The following is a 20719-nucleotide window of genomic DNA, read 5'->3' as shown; positions in this document are numbered from 1 at the left end:
GAGTAATGCTGGTAGTTGATCAGATTTTCCAGTTGAAAAAATTAGCAAACGAGGAAATTGCTGAAAAAATAAAATAAAATTACCATTGTGAACAACTGGAACTCAGCAGGAGACCACAGCGGGAAGGAGGGAACGTTTTTAGCAGCTGCTATTGCTCACATTGCCAGTTTATGCCTGTGTGAGTGAGTGCTAGATGAGGGCCCTCAGGGGTTCCGGGTGGAGGTTCAGAGAAGTCCCCATGCAGAGGGTGGGCATTTGGGCCATCAGACGATGACTGTGCAGAGCTCCTTGCAACTGCAAAGGCTGAAGACAAAACTCGGCTAAAAACTTATGAGATGAAGCATAAGATAGGTGAACTACTCTATAACTCTAACCTTTAATAGTTTCATTCTGTGGTATGTATTATTTTCCACTGTCCTTGAAACACACACAAACAAGAAAAAACAAACAAAAACAGAGAAAAACATACACAGCCAAGTACTAGCATATGAGATGCTCATAAATAGCTTCATGTAGGAATTCTAAAAAAGTTGAGAACACAAATAAGGATATATTTTAAAATAAGAGCCAAAATTTATTCTATCTACAGAATATAATGACTACAAGCAAAAAATAAGAAAGAAGAGAACATTCAAATAAATTGTAATGAAACTGCTGATTCCATTAACACACAGCAGTGGAGATTAAATGAACCATTCTGAAGAGATGCTGCCACAAGGCAGAACACGTTCAATGTTGTCAGGAATCCAGATTAATTCTGAAAACCACAGAGGAAGTAGCAGATCACACACAATAATATCCATGCCCAATGATTATAGACAGAGAAAAAATAAGAATAGGATTTTAAGATAAGCAAAGTAAAAAGTTTTAGAAATGAAAATTTATGATGTAGGAAAACAATAAAATGAAGTGATAAAAATAAAAATAAAGAGAATCATTTGTGGAAGAGGCTTTTGTGCAGTAGGTTAAGTCACCACTTGGGATGTCAGCATCCCATTTCAGAGTGCCAGCTGAGTCCCTGCGCCTCCACTTCTAATTCAGGTACCCACTTAGGCATGGTGGGCAGTAGAGCTTGGGCCTCTGCACTCTTTGTAGAACTCAGTGGATCTTGGAGCAAATTCCCTAAGCCATCATCTGCATGATGTGTAATATTTGGTAACACTGATTCTAAGATGTTGAGATATTGTAAGATGAAAATTTGGAGAAAGAAAACATAAGTGCCTTACACTAATCTATACAGACTATATAAACAAAGGGACAGGATGATAGAAAGCAGGCAAAATCCTGTGATAGGGAAGTCCAGAAAGAGAAGTACTTGCTGCTGCTTGGTCAATTCTACATGCAGTTTGTAAGTTAATTAATGGTGCCTATTCAACATACGGGAATGGAATGAAGAACAAGTTGTTTTTTTTTTCTTTTCTTTGTTAGCTTTGAGCAAAGATATCAGTTTGATATACACTCTTCTATTTTTTGAATTTTTCATTAATGTCTTTATTTTAAAAAACATAACTGAATGACTATTATTAATGAACTACACTAGGTCCAATGATATTAAACTGAAACATAAAACTACTTCAGAGTCTGAATTTTACAGTCATTTTCTTTCTTTTTAAAATATTTTTATTTATATAAGGACATAACTTCAAGTATGTCTTACAGATTTAGTATTTCATATATACAGATTTAGAAGCATAGTGATGCTTCCCACCTTACCATCCCTCCCACACTCCCACCCTTCCTCCTCCTTCTTTTCTTACTCTTTCTTTTAATTCTTATAATGACATACTTTCAGTTTATTTTATAATCATCAGCTTAACCCTCCACTAAGTAAAGAATTCAACAAATAGTAAGAAGCAGAAAAAAGAAAGTACTATTCCTCAACAGTAGAGACAAGGATTGTAAACGATAATCAAATATAAAAATGTGAGTTTCACTCATACACATTACATTGTTTGTACTCTGTTAACACAGATGAGGGAAAACATATATTTGACTCTTTGACTGCCTTATTTCACTAAGTATAATGGCTTCCAGTTGCATTCATTTGATTGAAAAAGAGGAGTTCATTCTTTTTTATGGCTGAGTAGTGTTCCACAGTGTATATATACTTTTTCTATATACAGTCGTTGGTTGCTGGACATCTGGTTTGATTCCGTATCTTAATTATTATGAACTGATCTGTAATAAATATGTGGGTTCAGATAACACTTTTATAAGCCAATTTCATTCCATTTGTGTAAATTTCCAAGAATGGTATGGCTGGGTCATATGGTAGATGTACTTTCAGATTTCTGAGGAATCTTCATACTGTCTTTCACAATGGTTATACTAGTTTACATGTCCATGGTGTACTGGGGTACCTTTTCCATCATACCCTCATCAGATTTATTGTTTTTTTCTGATTTCTGTAATGAGACCCACTCTAACTGGGATGAGATGAAACCTCATTGTGGTTTGATTTGCATTTCCCTGGTGGCTAGTGATTTCATGTGTCTGCTGGCCATTGATTTGAATCGTTTGAAAAATGCCTGTTCGAGTCCTTTACCCACTTCTTACCTGGTTTGTATAATTTGTTGTTGTTGACTTTCTTTAATTTTTTTATTGATTCTGGATATGAACCCATTATCAGTTACATAGCTTGCAAATATTTTCTCCCATTCTCTCAGTTGTCTCCGTATTTTTAGTCTTTCTTTTGCACTGTAGAAGCTTGTTAGCTTGATGTAATTTCATTTGTCTGTTTTTGCTTTTACTTCCTGTGCTCCTGGTATCTTTTCCAAGAAGATTTTGCCTATGTCAATGACTTTTAGAGTTCCCCCAATATTCTCCTTTGATGATTTTCATCTTTGAAGTACAGCTCTGTGACTTAGTGGAGTGTCTGCTCCTTCAGTGGATATCAAGAGGCACGTGCTGGCTCTCAGAAAATGACAATGTCTTTTCCATGCCCTGGCTGCAGGAGTTCTGGGTGGTATCCCTGCTCGCTACTGTGTGTCCACACTTTCCATGCTGCTCTAAGCCATCTCTCTTCTTTCTGTAAATTTCCACAGCAAACCTCTCTCTAACTCTCCCTCTGGGAATGCACTTCAGCAACGTTTCTTCTGCTATCTTCCCCTAGTCAAAATCAGCATGTCTTTTCCCTTTTCAGTCATCTTGGAAAACCATATGATATAAGCTCATCTAATCTCTTCATTCTTTCCATCTTCCCAGCTTTAATTTAACTTATGATATCTCAGAATTATTTTCCTAAAGCTTCTGGATATTTCTTGTTTCTAACTGTGTTCCTTCCACTTTCCACTGATCCTATGCTTTACTGAAGAACTTGTAGCTGATTGCATGTGTTTGCCTCAATTCTGATTTCATTCTATCCTACCCCTTCAACTTGAATGTCCTTACAATGGCAATTAATCCTGCTCCAAAGCTCACCTTCTCTGACCAGGATTTCTGATTAATTTTTAACTCTTTATTGGAACTTCATTGACATTATGTGTTTGCCAGTCACTCTGAGGCCCTATATTATTGACTTGGAATTTTTGACTTGTTAAAAAGAACACATTTACACTTTGTAACTTCTCTGCATCAAGGAAGAGCTGGTATAAAAAAATCACAAAAGAAAGAGAGTATGGGCCGGCGCCGTAGCTAAACAGGCTAATCCTCCACCTTGCGGCGCCGGCACACCAGGTTCTAGTACTGGTCGGGGTGCCAAATTCTGTCCTGGTTGCCCCTCTTCCAGGCCAGCTCTCTGCTATGGCCCGGGAAGGCAGTGGAGGATGGCCCAAGTGCTTGGGCCCTGCACCTGCATGGGAGACCAGGAGAAGCACCTGGCTCCTGACTTCAGATCAGCGAGATGCGCTGGCCGCAGCGGCCATTGGAGGGTGAACCAACGGCAGAGGACGACCTTTCTCTCTGTCTCTCTCTCTCACTATCCACTCCACCTGTCAAAAAAAAAAAAAAAAAAGAGAAAGAGAGTGTGGAATGTGAATAAAATCTTGAATGAATCATGCAATGAAAAGGTAGCCAATTATGTTAATAATTAGCTCATCCCTTTTTACTTACCTATATTCCTGTTTTGTTCCTTATTTGTTCTCCCTTTGAAAACTAAATTCACTTTTGTGTTAAATGAAGATGAACTCTGTTTACACTGGACTATCCTGCCCTATTACTGCATTGTTGCCTGTATTTAATGCCCAGTTGTTTTTCTTGGAGGTGGATACATATGAGGATATGGTGAAGTCTGTAGAAAAATGGAATGGAAAGACATGTTTGGGTTGTTGAAAAAAATTTGCAATCTATGACTACTTTTTTGCCATTAACATTTTGAAGTAATAAATTTTCCATTAACATTTTGAAGAACCCTTGTATATTCCATTTGATTATACTTCAAATAATAAGGTTTTTGAAAAATCTACAGTAAAAATATTAGTCTTCCATCTAAATCCATAGGTTTAATTTCTATTGAATCATATTTTTAGTTATGCAATGACATATTATTTTATAGAAAAATTATTTAAAGAATTCTGGAATTGCAACTGCACTTTGCTAAATGTTCATCAACTAGTAAATATTTAAGCAAGAAAGATTTTATTCCTGTATGCTGTAAAGCATATTCTTGTCACACCCACCACTTAATTTCTAGTGGTTACATTAATGGACTGACCACATCTACTATCCTTGATCTCAAAGAACTCTTCCTCTTTTTCTTCTTTTCTGTCACAAACTTTTGTCAAAGAAGGAATATTTTATGATAAAGAAATTAAGATTACAGGGGCCGGTACTGTGGCGCAGTGGGTAAAGCCACCACCTGCAGTGTCAGAATCCCATACGGGCACCGATTTGAGTCCCAGCTGCTCCACTTCCAATCCAACTCTCTGCAATGGCCTGGGAAAGCAGTGGAAGTTGGCCCAAGTCCTTGGGCCCCTGCACCCGCATGGGAGACCTGGAGGAAGCTCTGGGCTCCTGGCTTCGGATAGGTGCATCCAATTGCAGCCAATTGGGGAGTGAGCCAGCAGATGGAAGACCTCTCTGGCTCTCTCTCTGGCTCTCTCTCTGGCTCTTTTTGTCTTTGTGTAAAACTGACTCTAAAATAAATAAAATTAAAAAAAAAAAACAAATTATGATTGCAACACAGATCAACAGCAACAGTCACATATAAAAAAAAATTAGTACTGGAAACAGGTGAGGTTGCAGGCTTTTCGCTATTGGTGATTGACTCCTTTGCTGATTCAACAAACTGCTAGATTCAGGGTCTTCACAAATGATCATGGAGATTGGTTGGTACCCACCTGGAATTCTCATGATAGCTGAAGGAAAATCAAAGACGTCAAAATATGGAATCAATTAGAACATACAAAAGCAGTGAAATTTTTATGCAGATATTGAAAATACATATCACACATAAATAGAAGATGTAACTATTTTTCAGTTGTGATTATAAGGATATTAATCTACAGGCTATAATTTTTTGGATACACAGCATTTCAACTCGTGAAGACAGAAGTTGAGGAAGAACAAAACTGCTAACCTAAAGAATGGAATGAGTTTAAATTCCAAAGGAAGAGCAGAGAAAATAGCATCATTTTAAAGTGTAGAGATTAAATTATCCACTAAGCAATAGATTAACTAAAAGATTAATACCCTGGTGTGCAAGGTTTAAAACAGTATCAAAATACAGAGATAAGAGGCAACTCGATGATGAGGTTCAGGTACATACTGAAAATTGACAAGTAATACTATTAACTAGGGTCTGATATTATTTTATATCAGTAAATTCATATTTGAAAGTCTGAAAGTATATTATCTTTGTTTGAATCCTGGCTCTGAAATTAATTACTGTTTTTTGGTTCTTCTTGCTCGTCAGTTTTTCATTGTGAAGTGGAATTGATAGGAATATGTGATTATTGTGAGCCCTAAATACTTAGATTTTAATACTTAAACTGCTTAGAATTAGTTTTATTGTACAGTTGACTTGTATATTATAACAATTTCAGTAAACGTTTATTATTTTATTTTTTGTTATTTTTTTCTTGTCAGTATTATTATTTTAGAGTCCATAAATTGTTTAACACTGTCTTTTAGGCAATGCAATCACATTAATACAAATCTTGGGAGGCAATAGCGATGGCTCAATTAATTGTGTTATTTTGAACTCCTGAAAGTGTGCTCGCTTACTCTCACTCTTTTTTTCTTTCTCCTCTTAATCTTTCTCTTTTTCTTTCCTATAAAACTAAAAAGAATAGCAATAACATAACTGAATTTTGTTGTGTTTTGAAATAATTTGGAAATCAAAATTTCTGCTTTCAGAAATTTAGGCTATAAACAAATAATATTCCAACAATTTTTTTTTAATTCTGTAGTTTCTTAAAAATAAGACAAAGATAACCTTAACCAAAATAATTTAGAATATATTCATATTTATAAGTAATATCCATTTGTTTCCAAGATATTTAATTGAATAATTTGAAAGCAGTAGTTGTTTATCTTTGGGCTTTAAAAGAATAAATTTCTTCTGGTGTAGTCTAAGATATTTTTAAATTATTTTCCTTCCTGATTCAAGAAGCAGAAGGACAAAGAGACAATACCCTAATTGGGTTGTTCAGTTTGCAAATGACCACAATGGCCAGAACTATCTGGGCTAAAGCCAGGAGCTGGGAACTCAATGCAAATCACCCACATGGATGTCAGGAATGCACTCTTTGAGCCACCACTCAGGTTCTGCTGAGTAAGGAGCTGCCACCAGGTACTGAACTAAAGGACGCCAGTCTATGAGAAGCAGGTGCCTTAGCTGACATCTTAACTGATAGGCCAACATTCCTCTACTTTACCTGACTTCAGCTTCCTGCTAATGCAGACCTAGGAGGTCCAGTAATTTTTGGTCCCTGCCACCCACATTGGAGACAACTTTTGGCTTCAGCCCCAACTGGGTGTCATTGCATTTATGGAGTAAATCAACAGATGGGAATTCTCTTTGTCTGTTACTCCACCTCTATCTCACCTACTAACAAATAAATAAATTTTTAAAAATGAAAATATCTAATGGAAATTAGTAATCATTACATTCTGCTGATTTTTGAAAATAAAACTATATTGATGAGTTTAAAACATTTAAACTTCTACGAGGTGGTAACTGCATCTTAGTACTCGGTTCTGATATTGAACAATCTTTAAAAAGGGTTGGAAGAGTTGCTATAGAACAGCCCAGACTGGGTCTGCTAGCTTTACATGCAGAGAGTCACTCACTGGCATTTGGTTGGTGATAGAAAGGAGGTGCTGATTGCAAAGACAGAGCAAGGAGCAGTGCACCTCACCTACTGCGTAATCACCAACTCCTTGTGAGGTTATGGGTAAAGGCTATTATGGGTTGAAGTTGGGGATGAGAGTAGTGTTCTCCACTCCTGTCCAGTTCCTGGGTGTAGGCAGTGTCCATAGTCCTCCTTTGATTACTCAGCGATATTGTGTCCTTCAGGAAATTTTGATAATCAAGTGCACTTCTGTCAACCTGGGAGCTACAAGCAGGCGGCAATTGCAGTCTGTTCCTGGCCTACAGTTCCTGTAAAAGAAACCTCCTGAGACAAGAAAGAACATTAAACTGTGATCTATTGGAGAAACAAATGGCTTCATGAGTCTGATTAGAACCCTGTAGGACTTAGCCCTGCCACTCCCTCAATTAAGGGAGCTTGTTTCAGTAAGAGATTGACTTGCAATCAAAAAGGCAGGGCAAGGTCACTTTAAGCTACAGCAAAGAGGCTGAGAGACTGACTGGGTGCTGGTGATGTATAGCATCTGCCCTCAAGGCCCAGTGCAGGGGCTCTGTTTCAACCCCCTACTTTTTTTTTTAACTTTGCTTTTAGTGATTGTAATCCGGCTGTGATCCTCTTAAGCAATTTTTCTCATTCTACTTATTGGCTGTTTTAAAATTCATGCACTGGGAAGAGAGAGTATTGATGAATCTCTTCAAAGCAAAATCGAATCTGTACTTAACATTGTGTTCATTGTGAGGCAAACAATAGCATTTGTTCTTCATGAAAATATGGCTCATGAAAGGTGAGGAAGTCAAAGCAGGGCTGATTGAGGAATTCCTAGAATTCGTATAAAACATCCTGACTTATTGAGTTGTGAAATCCTTTCTTGAGTAATTTGAGTTTTTTTCTTTCTTTTGGCATTAAATCAATGGCATATAATATGGTTTTGAGCTAAAATTATGCCTGCTTTGAGAAATGTTTTGTATCAGTCTGTGGTATATGTACTTGGGACCTCAAGATGGAGAATAATTTCCTTTGAGTGGCATTTAGCATATGTTGGTGGGAATAAACATCAGTACATCAGCCTAACTTATGCCATAGAGAAATGTATACCTTGAAGCAGAGGGTGGGGATTGAAAGGAGTGATGTGTTTAAAAAAATCTACCTCACTTCCTTAAAAATTGTTCAGTCTAACTGCTACTCTATTGGCCTTCACAAGAGAAATTTTATCAGGTTGCTTTTCAAACAGTGGAATGCCCACCCTTTGGATGCACGGCAGACCAGTTCACAGAGGCCATTGGTTCCAAAGTTGGGTATTAGAGCTTTGCTTTTAGGTGACCAAGTATTAGTTGGATTTCAGCAGAATTATTAACTATAAATCTTAGAAATAAAATGTGTAATGTAAGACAATCAAAGGAGTGGCACTCCCAGTGTTGGGTAAGAAGGAAGACTTTAGCCTATGTATGTGAGAGGGCTGAAGGAAAAAGACATACAGCAGGGACTTCTTAGGAAAGATCAAAGAAGCCCTTAGAAGCATGCTTAGAAAGCAGCTTGGCATTTAAACATCAAATGTCCTGTTATGTCCTATAAACCTACGAATCTTCCTGGCTCAGTCCCAACATGGATATTCAGTCCAAAAACCTGCGTAATAAAGCCCCAGGAGGCATGTCACGAATTTCACACCCAGAAAGCTCTTTACCCAGCCATATCCCAGGAGAAGACAGAGGTGAGGTAGAGAAACAACAGAAAAGTTTTGCCCTATACTCAGATAAACCACAGTCTAAATGCAGACTGGGATCTCAGTTCTTTGCTGAGTTGCCAACCTGGCCTAATAGTTGTACTGCTTGTTAATCTTTGCTAGCTTGCTTATTGTCAATCTCTTTCTCACATCAGAAATTCTTTTCTTATGGGGGACAAGAACCTCTGTTCCAGCCATCACCCATAACATCCAGATAACAGACAATTAAAGATCTAAAAGCACATTGAAATTAATTTCATAACTCAGAGCAAAAGGCACAGAAGCTGACTGGAGACGTAGGTGAAGACTCCATGCAAGAAGTTGACTCGAGATTAATAATGAATAGATTGACAGCTGGACAAAATGAAAAAGGCACATTCTGTATAAATAAGCAATATGAGCAAAAAAATGCGGTAATTATGTTCAAAATTTATTATCTTAAATAATAGTAAAGTCAATGATTCTGGTGTGCAGGGTGTCCAGGGTAGTAGACAGTGGATTGGAGCTGAAATTAGAAGCAGAGGACAGAGAGAACATACTTCATCATGAAAATTATCAGTTTGTGATAAAGACTGAATGTTTTCCCAAAGACAATTGAGTCACTGGGAAAAATGAGGAATTGTCATTTTTCACTGGACTCCAGAATATTCCCATAATATGAAAAAGTTTGGCATATATTTGAAGAAAAAAAAAAAAGAGACAGAGAAATAGTCCAGGGGGCAGCTTTGTGGCTCAATTGGTTAAGCGGCCACTTTCAATTCTGGCATCCTGTGTCTGATTACTAGGTTCAAGTCCTAGCTGTTTCATTTCTAATCCAGCTCCCTGCTAATTGCCAGAAAGAGTAAATGAAGACAAGCGTGCTCTAAGTATTTGGATTCCTGCCCCTGACATGAGTCCATGGAATTCCTGGCTCCTGTCTTCTACCTGGCCCAGATCTAGGGGTTGTAACCCTTTGGAGAGTGAACTAGCTGATGGAAAATCTCTTTCTCCTTCTATGCTAGTCTGCCTCCAAATAAATATATAGATTTTTTTCTGGAAAAGAAAAACAAAAAAGCATGGAAAGAATCCATAACAGAAACATTCTCTGTGATAAATAACTAGATTTGAAATAAGATAGCCTGGGGAGGGGGTGGTTGTGGGGGGGAGGGAAGAGGGCTTCGCTTTTTCTGGCTGCCCCCTTCCGGCTCCGGGAAGTGGCGGGACGTTGGCGACACCCTGACCGGGCGAGGCGCTAATCAAGGGAAGCCCTGCTGAGCGAAAAGGTGGACAAGTCCTAGTTTCAAGAGAAGATGACTTTTAACAGTTTTGAAGGATCTAAAACTTGTGTACCTGCAGACATCAATAAAGATGAAGAATTTGAAGAAGAGTTTAATAGATTAAAAACTTTTGCTAATTTTCCAAGTAGTAGTCCTGTTTCAGCGTCAACACTGGCACAAGCAGGTTTTCTTTATACTGGTGAAGGAGACACTGTGCGATGCTTTAGTTGTCATGCAGCAGTAGATAGATGGCAATATGGAGACTCAGCAGTTGGAAGACACAGGAAAGTATCCCCAAATTGCAGATGTATCAACGACTTTTATTTTGAAAATAGTGCTGCACAATCTACAAATCCTAGTGTCCAGAATGTTCAATACAAAGGTGAAAACTACCTGGGAAACAGAAATCATTTTGCTTTAGACAGACCATCTGAGACTCACGCAGACTATCTTTTGAGAACTGGACAGGTTGTAGATATATCAGACACCATATACCCGAGGAACCCTGCCATGTGTAATGAAGAAGCTAGATGAAAGTCCTTTCAGAACTGGCCAGATTATGCCCACCTAACCCCCAGAGAGTTAGCTAGTGCTGGGCTCTACTACACAGGTATTGATGATCAAGTGCAGTGCTTTTGTTGTGGTGGAAAACTGAAAAATTGGGAACCTTGTGATCGTACCTGGTCGGAACATAGGCGACACTTTCCTAATTGCTTCTTTGTTTTGGGCCGGAACGTTAATATTCGAAGTGAATCTGATGTTGTGAGTTCTGATAGGAATTTTCCAAATTCAACAAATCCTCCAAGAAATCCAGCCATGGCAGATTATGAAGCACGGATCATTTCTTTTGGGATGTGGATATACTCAGTTAACAAGGAGCAGCTTGCAAGAGCTGGATTTTATGTAGGTGAAGGTGATAAAGTAAAGTGCTTTCACTGTGGAGGAGGGCTAACTGATTGGAAGCCCAATGAAGACCCTTGGGAACAACTTGCTAAGTGGTATCCAGGGTGTAACTATCTATTAGAAGAGAAAGGACAAGAATATATAAACAATATTCATTTAACTCATTCACTTGAGGAGTCTCTGGCAAGAACTGCTGAAAACACACCATCACAAACTAAAAGAATTGATAATACCATCTTCCAAAGTCCTATGGTACAAGAAGCTATACGAATGGGATTCAGTTTCAGGGACATTACGAAAATAATGGAGGAAAAAGTTCAGATGTGTGGGAGCAACTATAAATCACTTGAGGTTCTGGTTGCAGATTTAGTGAATGCTCAGAAAAACAGTACACAAGATGAATCAAGTCAGACTTCATTGCAGAAAGAAGTTAGTACTGAAGAGCAGCTAAGGCGCCTGCAAGAGGAGAAGCTTTGCAAAATCTGCATGGATAGAAATATTGCTGTAGTTTTTATTCCTTGTGGACATCTGGTCACTTGTAAACAATGTGCTGAAGCAGTTGACAAATGTCCCATGTGCTATACAGTGATAACTTTCAAGCAAAATTTTTTTATGTCTTAATCTAACTCCACAATAGGCATGTTATGTTTCTCTTATTACCATGATTGAATGTGTGGTATGAGCTGACTTTAATCCACACTGAATTCCATTAACATTTGCTACCAATTAGGGGGAAAAAGTCATGGGTTAGTTGGCAGTCTTAAATTTGAATTTCTGGATTTTTCAGGTTATTAACTGTATTATTTTTCCAGTTGTTTTACTGTTATTTAGTTGAAACCTTAGACTAAGAAGCATCACATTATAACTGATCACAGTGTGTATTGCTAGTACACTGACTTAGTTTCTAAGTGTAAGTGAATTAATTGTCTGAGTTTTTCATTCTTTTCAGATAGACTTAGCAAAGGGAGCATTCTGTAGAAACTTGGAGATTAGAACTAATCTCCCCAATCACATAATTTGTTTTGTGTGAAAAAGGAATGAACCGTTCATCTGGTGGAAAGATAGAGATTATTTTTAGAAGCTTATCTTTGTGTTTTAGGATTCTGTTCTTTTTAAAATTATGAACACACACTTGCATGAATAATTTCAAAAAGTGATTTTGCCATTTTTCATAGGGTATTCAATGATACAATGTCATCTGATACATGTACTGACATGGAAAGAGGTCAAAGATATTTTAAGTGTAAAATGCAAGTAGCAAAACACTGTGTATATTATGAGCCAAGTCAAGATATGTGTGTTTTGTATATGTGTAGAACAAAACACCTGGAAAGATAAGCACCAAACTTAAATGTGATTTCTCTTGAGGGGGGTGGGAGGATGGGTCCCACAGAGGGTATACAGGGGCCTTTCACTTTCTGTTTTTTTCCTTTTATTCTGTTTGAATTTTTATAAGTATGTATTACTTTTGTAATCAGAATTTGTAGAAAATATTTTACTGATTTAAAGGCTTAGGCATGTTCAAATGCCTGCAAAACTACTTATGGCTCAGCTTTAGTTTTTCTAATCCAAGAAGGCAGGGCAGTTAACCTTTTTGGTGCCAATGTGAAATTTAAATGTTTTTATGTTTTTCCTGCTTTGTGGATGAAAAATATTTCTGAGTGGTAGTTTTCTGACAGGTAGACCATGTCTTACCTTGTTTCAAAATAAATATTTCTGATTTTGTAAAATGAAATATAAAATATGTCTCAGATCTTCCAATTAATTAGTAAGGATTCATCCTTAATCCTTGCTAGTTTAAGCCTGCCTAAGTCACTTTACTGAAAGATCTTTGTTAACCCAGTAGTTTAAACATCTGTCAGCTTATGTAGGTAACAGTAGAAGCATGTTTGTATACAGCTTGTAGTTATAGTGACAGCTGTCCATATTGAGATTCTCATATCATCTTGTATCTTAAAGTTTCATGTGAGTTTTTACTGTTAGGATAGTTAAGATGTACATAAGACAAAAGGTTAAGTCTTTCTTGTACCTATATTTTTGTTGTTGTTTTGACTAGTAATAGTAATAGATACTTATGAAGTTAATGTTCTCTCAAGATCCTTTAAAGTCTCTTAGAAATTATAAAATACTGACAAGAAAAGAATAGCTTTAAAAAAAAAAAACCACTTGAGTATAACTCAGTGTGATTAAGAAATAGAAGTTTAAAAATGCTTCATAGAGCACCCAAGGTTTACATTACAAGATTTCTTGCATTAGATCTATTACAGAGGTCAATGAGGCATTTAATGCAACGTTTGAGAGTGCAACTTTTTAAAAATGATCTTTTTTGTTGTATTTTCTAAGAGAAGCGTATTGTTATGCTTTCCGAACCTCTGTTGATTACTACATTGTGATATTCATTTAAAACCCTGTAGATTTCAACGACAGTTTAAAAAAATGAAGTGACGATGACTGCCCTGTTTTTGTTTCATTTCTGTAAATCAGCAGTTCTTCACCTTTGCACTAGTTTCCCCTTAGCTTTACTGAGATAGTCATTAAGTTGAATTTGACCTCTGTAGTGTAAGCCTTAAATTTTAGTTTCAATTTAAAGCATTTTATAAGGGGGAAAAGGTGTTCAAGTATTTAAAGTATGTTTTCCAGGACACTTCAACTGTAAGTCAGGTAGATAGTTCAAGCTAGCTGTTAGGCAAGGACTCAAGGACTGGATTGTTTTAACATAAGGCTTTTCCTGTTCTTGGAGCCTCAGTTCATTAAAACTCTTTTTTTAAAGCTTGTGTGCTTTAGAGTTAAGCAACTCATTTTTTTTTTTTCCCTCTCCATGAGTTGCGAAATTTAATGCATGAAGCTGATGTGGCTAACAAGTTCATTTTAAGAATTGTTTAGAAATGCTGTTGCTTCAGGTTCTTAAAATCGCTCAGCACTCCAACTTCTAATCAGATATTTGGAAACCTACCAGTGTGTTTCTGTGTTCGCACTGCAAAAAGCACCATATTCTTTCCAGCTAATTGTGTACAATTTGATTGCTTGCATGATCAGAACTATAACCGCATCTGAATCTACACCTCCCCTCTTCTGTCACCCCCATTACTCCCCATAGTTATCAGTATTTCCATGTAGACATTACCCTGCTGTATAAAATTCACTCTAGAGTTTCAAAGACATCACTCATATTATCCTATTTTGGTCATGTGAAAATTCATGTTATTTTGTAGTGAACAATTGTCTTTATAATATTTAGTTGGCTGATGAAAAATCTTGTCTTAATTTTTGAGAAATGAGTGTAGCATTTATAAAATAAACTGGCTTATCAATTAAAAAAAAAGAAATAAGATAGCCTGGCCATAAAAATGTGACTACATATAAAAATACCAGAGCTTATAGTTTATAATATCTATATCCACTTTAGGAATGAAAATTTTCTGGATAACAGACAATATTTTCAAATGTTGAAGCAAAATGGACTAAGTTCACTAGATAGGTATGTGGTAGTCACATGGAAGAGGTGATGTGAGAATTCAGACTTAAAAATTGAATACAAGATTGCCTGGTAAGCAAAATGGGAATAAATCCTGAATAAAAGAAAGAGCTCATTAAAAAAAAAAAAAAGAAGCACAGAAAAGCACATTCATTAAAGACATTACTCATTAACACATACTCATTAAAGGCATAGTGAAGTCATTGAGTCTCATTTGTAGGCAGGACAAGGCAGTGGGGAGTAGGATGTTGATGGTGCTGAAAGAAAAGGAAGGAGAGATTATATTTCATCATGGAATGGGCTGTCACTTCATATAAAACTTGGATTTTTTTCATAGAAAATGCAGAGTCACTGGTAATAGAAGACGGTTTTTTTTCAATGACCTTTGAAATATTCATGCATATAGATTTAAAATTGTTAGAATAAGTAGAGAGATAATCCAAGAAGTTATTAAAATCATGTGTTATACATAATTACACCTGAAAAGGGGATACTTTGATTTTGCCCATCAAGACTGTGATTATGTACAATAAAATGTCAATGGTTTCACTATAAAGAAATGTTAAATGCTTGGAAAGATAAGCATATTTACCTGATTGACCACTGCACAATGTATTATATGTAATAAAACTCTACATAGAATCCCATAAAGATGACTTTATGGAGTCAATATTTACAAAATCTCTTTGGAAAAGTTGGCTTGGTCCCCTATTCACATTTTCACTGCATTGTAGCTGGATAAACAAAACCCTTACTGGTATGTCAAGAACATTTAAAATTTCACAGGGACCTGTAAAAGTAATTTATTCTAAAATCTATTTCTGAAAGTGAAATGAGATTTGTGGTTCTTTTCTTGACTTCTTATACTTGGGAGATTGTTGTAAATCTAATCTTATCTCCCTTGAGAAATGTTTGAGCTTTGCTCTCAAAATTCAGAAAGCCCCACCTTAAGGTATACAAGGCCCAGCCTGCTGGAGGACTGTACCCTCTACCATGTGTTCAGTCTGTGTGCATGCTGGCAGGTGGTCACCTCTGTGAATGCATTTTCCCTTGAATAAATTTGTTTTGACTGTGAGTCCGTGTCCCATCCCCTCTTTGTTCTGCTCTCCTGTTCGTTACACACTATATGTTTGACTACCATTCTTTCTGCATTTTGGTAACAGTCAGCCAAATCAAATTTTGTGAATAAGTATGACCTTACTTTGTTGCTGATTGATGCTAATTAGAGGTGATTGTATGTAAAGTTTATCTTTTAATATTTTACCACAGCCTTTGTGTAATTACCTATAATTACATGATGTTAGTTCTTACCAAATTTGAAGTATTCTAGTTTCCTTCAGTATCTGGCTAAAACTCAGTAAGCTAATGCCACCGGCTATGGCCAATTCGCCTCAGTTCTTGCTGCTGTTAAAGTAATGGATTACACTTCAGTGAAACAAAAGCAGGGATAGTAAAGCAAAGTTTATTAAAGTATGTTCCAAGAGAGGAACAGACTAGACCAGTAGAGAGAGCAACCTTCCCTTTCTTCGTCATTTGGGAGTTTTTATCCCTAAATTATGAGGTTAACTGGCTCACAATGTGGTGGTTATGTATATGACTGGAATTTTTGTATTGAGTTCTGAGATTTGTCTACCTTTGTGCTCACTGGACGTATGCCAAAAACTAGACTTTTCAGGTTTTACTGAGTTTTCATTTTATTAGAACACTTTAACTGTAAATTCTAAAAATGAGTTACGCTTGAAGGATCCCAAAGTTCGGATGTCAGGAAGTCTTGCAGTTGCCTCTTTTTTTGAATCAAAGACAAGAGAGGAATTTTGCCAGAAATGATCCCAGGATTGTGACAAAGTGGGGAGAAACATTACACTTTAAAACATAGGGGATGGCACTTACAATTGTACAGTACCCTCTTCACTGAGAAAGAAGGACTAGATAGAGTCCAGAGCTGCCCAGAAAGAACTATTCTGATGATTGTAATTCCTGTTGTCAACCTCAAAGCCAGATATATGTATGGTTTGGGTGTAATGAGGAATAATTGTCTAGTATGCTTGGGCCTCAGGGACACCGGGGATTAAATAAGAAATGATGGGTCCCTAGAAAGAACTCATCCACATACAGGGGTTTGGAATTTCTGGAGCAATTAAGGTGTTCCTGGAAGGCCAGATTGAAAAAGAGTTGAGTTAAAAAGGGAATATTTGGAGGCCGAGTGACTGAAATTTTCCTGGGGTGAACAGATTGGATGGCTGATGGGGGCTCCAGCAATTTCCATTCCTACAATGGTTTGGGTAGTTGGTTCATTTAGAGGCAGAAAAGAAGTGTTAGCAAAATGTCCTGAGAAGTTATGCTGCATTTCACCCAATAGAAATTGAGAGATACCTTATAGTCAGCAAAAGCTGTCCTATTATCCTGTTTGGGTTCCCAGCCTGGTACTCTCAAGGAATTGTCCCAAATGAAGGTGAGTGGTATATTACTTTATTGGGATTAATTTTAGAGGTGAGGAAACATTTCTTCTACTGAGCTGCACGAGCATGAAGAACCAAAAAGGCATATTTAGAGTCAGTATAGACTGCAACCATTTCCCCTCTGCCAATTCAAGGGCCTTAGTAGGGAGTTGGAACTTACTATTGTCTCCTTTTCTATTCATTGGTCTTGAACCAATCAGTAAGACCCATCCATTTTTTTTCTTTGGTAAAATGGAATTCTTGCAAGATCTGCTAGAATATATTAGAAGCCCAATTCTAAGTACTCAGAGATGAGAGATTATAAGTTTATTTTTATTGTAGGCTTTAAGTGATAATATTTCTAATTGAAAATTGAGTTGGATGCCTGCAACTAATAAGAATGGACATGAAATCCTCAAGGGATGCTTTTATCTCATACTATGGGAAAGATGGCAGCTTCCCAATCCTCAAGACTTGAGGAAAACTTAGATCCATATCAGAGACAAGTAAGTGGAAGGGAAATTTAATTATAGGGATTCCTCCCAAAACAACTTTTGTTCTTAGCTTGTGTAGAATGCCTTTGCCCAATGGGGGTGTGGGAATTCTAGCATTATCAGAGGAAGGCATGATTGAATTGCAGCCATGCCACAATCAGCGTTGCAGTGGAATAAAAGTATACTGATAGATTTACTTGATAGTCCTAAAATTATACAGGAGTGAAAGAAGAAGGATCTGAAGAATGAAGTCAGAAAAGAGTAGATGGCTCTGGTATCCATAAGAAATGTCATTTTCCTACTTGCGGCATCCATTTTTACCTTTGGTTCCAGTCCAGTGATGGTGACCTCTTGTGTGGAGGCTGACTAAAAGAGCATCCTCAGTCTTGGACAAACTGGACATTGGCACTGGATTCTGACAAAAGTGTCCTTCAACTCAGAGGTCAGGAAAGCAACTCAATAACCCATTTGCTTACATCAAATGCAGGCAGACATGGTCTGTCCTCATTATGACATTCTTTTGCCCTATGGCCTGTTTGATAGCAGATGGAATATTTGAAATTGCCTTTGTTTGCCTTGAGTTGGGTAACTTTGGAAATGGGCTAGCCCTGAAGAGCTGGCTATGTCTATCTTGTTTTTGTCTATTATTCTCCTGAACCTTGGCCTCAATATCCTGATGTCAATAATGAAAGACCAAGGTAGCTGTGGTAAGCAAGTCATCTAGACCACTTCAGGTTTTGGAGTTTTCATCTTAAATTGGAGCTTTTTGGCTACAAATCTGTTTTTAAGGATTGTTTTTCCTTCAAAGGAAGATAAATCTAGGTTTGCAGATTTCATAAGACCCTCTTTTAGATGCTCAAAGAAGGCCATGGGATTTCTGCTTAGGCTAATCCTCCGCCTAGCGGTACCGGCACACCGGGTTCTAGTCCTGGTCGGGGCGCCGGATTCTGTCCCGGTTGCCCCTCTTCCAGGCCAGCTCTCTGCTGTAACCAAGGAGTGCAGTGGAGGATGGCCCAAGTTCTTGGGCCCTGCACCCCATGGGAGACCAGGAGAAGCACCTGGTTCCTGCCATCGGATCAGCGCAGTGCGCTGGCCGCAGCACGCTGGCTGCAGCGGCCATTGGAGTGTGAACCAACAGCAAAAAAAGGACCTTTCTGTCTTTCTCTCTCTCACTGTCCTCTCTGCCTGTCAAAAAATAAATAAATAAATAAAAATAAATTTAAAAAAAGGATTTCTGCTTGCTCCTGACTGAAGGTTGCTGCCTTAGAATAGCTAATAACCTTTTGGTGGCTAGCTTAAAGGACATTTTTAATATAAAACAAATATCATCCCTAGAACTAGTGTGTTCCTTGGTGTTAGAGACTCATAGGGTCTTTGTGGGTGGCAGTGGGTAGTTAACACCCATTAAGAATGACCACACACTTTCTATCCTCTCATTGTACTCATCATGATCCTCTATGAGTTAGAGTACGATTCCCTCCAAGTAAGGTAAAAAACCAGAGTAATTGGTTTCAAGGCATTGTACCCATTGGGGTTTTCAGAAAAGCTTCCAACATTTTCCTTACTTTGTTTAAATTCTGTCAGTGAGAAAGGCATGTGTAAGAGCTATGGAACAACTGAGGGTGCCTCTACCACAGGGCATGCTCTAGATGTGGATGGTTATTGGGCATTGCATAAAATAGTCCCTACCAACATGGCACTTGGCGGATGATCAGGGGGCGTGTCTGTGGCCTCTGCGGTTAAACCGCTCAAGATCGGACCACCTGCAGGGATAGGTCTGATTTAGTTGCAGACATGTGGACAGTGTGTGATTCCTATACCTCCCTTAAGGTGCCCCTGTGCGTGGTCCACCCGTGCCTGCATGACCTTTTCGCTGATTGGCTCCCCTACTGCACATGTCCTTTGTAAGCTTTATAAGCCTGTACACTTCCTCAATAAAGTGGCTCCTGCTTCAGCAGAACTCACAGGTGCTTGCTGTGGTGTGCTTGACCCGTCGACCTTACCTCTCCCATTAGCCTTGTCAGGGAGTGCATGTACTGCCCCCTGCTGGTCAGGGGACAGTCTCAGGCTTAAGACTGATGCCACAAATGGGGGCAGCAATTGTGCCCCAGAGTATTGAGGAAGAGCAGGATAAAGAAGAGGCCTAGGGATTGTAGGTTTTATGGGAATTGGCATGGAAAGCCTGAGCAAAAAAGTAGGGGTGGAGTGTCCTATCTGTTGGGCTGCACAACTACTAGAGTGATTAGTTTGTGTCTTCTAAGGAGGTCTTCTCTTTCTGTTAGTAAGGTAAAAAATTGAACACTGGAGATCTCTGTCTATTTACCATGCCATTCACAAAATACATCTAACTAGAGTTTGGTATTATAGTTCATGCTCCCATTTCGAGGCCAGAATTCCATATCAGAGAGTTTGTATTGTGATCAGGCAGTGTTGTAGGAAAAGATAATCCTCTTTTCATTTAAACTCTGTGAGTCAAACTGTGACCAATTGGTCAAGATGCAGGCCAGAAGGCTGCCATGAGGAACACATTGCTTGTTGCCCATCTGGAAAAAAAATACTGATACTTAGACAGCCTGGCTATGCACAAGGCAATAATTCCAGGGTTAAGTGGCTCTCCAAGCCTGTGCAACTGAGAAAGGATGTCTCCCTTCATCATCTTCCACAACAGAAGGTGATAGTTTACTGTCGGGGTTCCATGGACTTATGGAGATGAGAGTACCATAGATCTGTCATCTGATGCACTAGGGAGCAGGAGAGATTTTCTAAACCAAAAGGGCAGAGGTAGAGGAGAAAAGCAAGGTAGGGGCTTTAGAGCCCATCTCAGACAAACCAAGGGAGTTTGGGAAGTGGTTATACAGGGGGTGTTAAAACATTCCCCTGTTAAATGCTCCAGAGAGAGTATTTGGCTTCAGCAATTCAATATTTAGCCAAAAGAACCAGATAGTAAAGAACATGGGTGTGACAGAATTTTATTTAGCTGCCCCATTTAGTGGGAAGGAGTGCCAGAAAATCCACAAGAGGGCACTGTTCCACAATGAATGGTAACAGACCTGTGCTGGGGAGGAGGAATGAGTGCCTTCTTGCAAAGGAGCCAGCAGGAAGACCCCCTTACAAGGAGTCCCTTCAGAGAGGACAGAAAGCAGCAATAGCAATGGAAACTTCTTCATGATGGACAGCAGTGTT

General features: G+C 38.2%; 1 pseudogene; it reads left to right on the top strand.

Annotated features, from left to right (window-relative positions):
• The first annotated feature begins 10259 nt into the window (after positions 1–10259).
• LOC133765696 (E3 ubiquitin-protein ligase XIAP-like) lies at positions 10260–11750 on the top strand (annotated as a pseudogene).
• Positions 11751–20719: the final 8969 nt, after the last annotated feature.

This window comes from Lepus europaeus, chromosome 8 (genome assembly GCF_033115175.1).
Source record: "Lepus europaeus isolate LE1 chromosome 8, mLepTim1.pri, whole genome shotgun sequence".
Lineage (NCBI taxonomy): Eukaryota > Metazoa > Chordata > Mammalia > Lagomorpha > Leporidae > Lepus > Lepus europaeus.
Note: the sequence above shows the minus strand (reverse complement) of the source record. Positions and strands in the feature narration are given on the sequence as shown.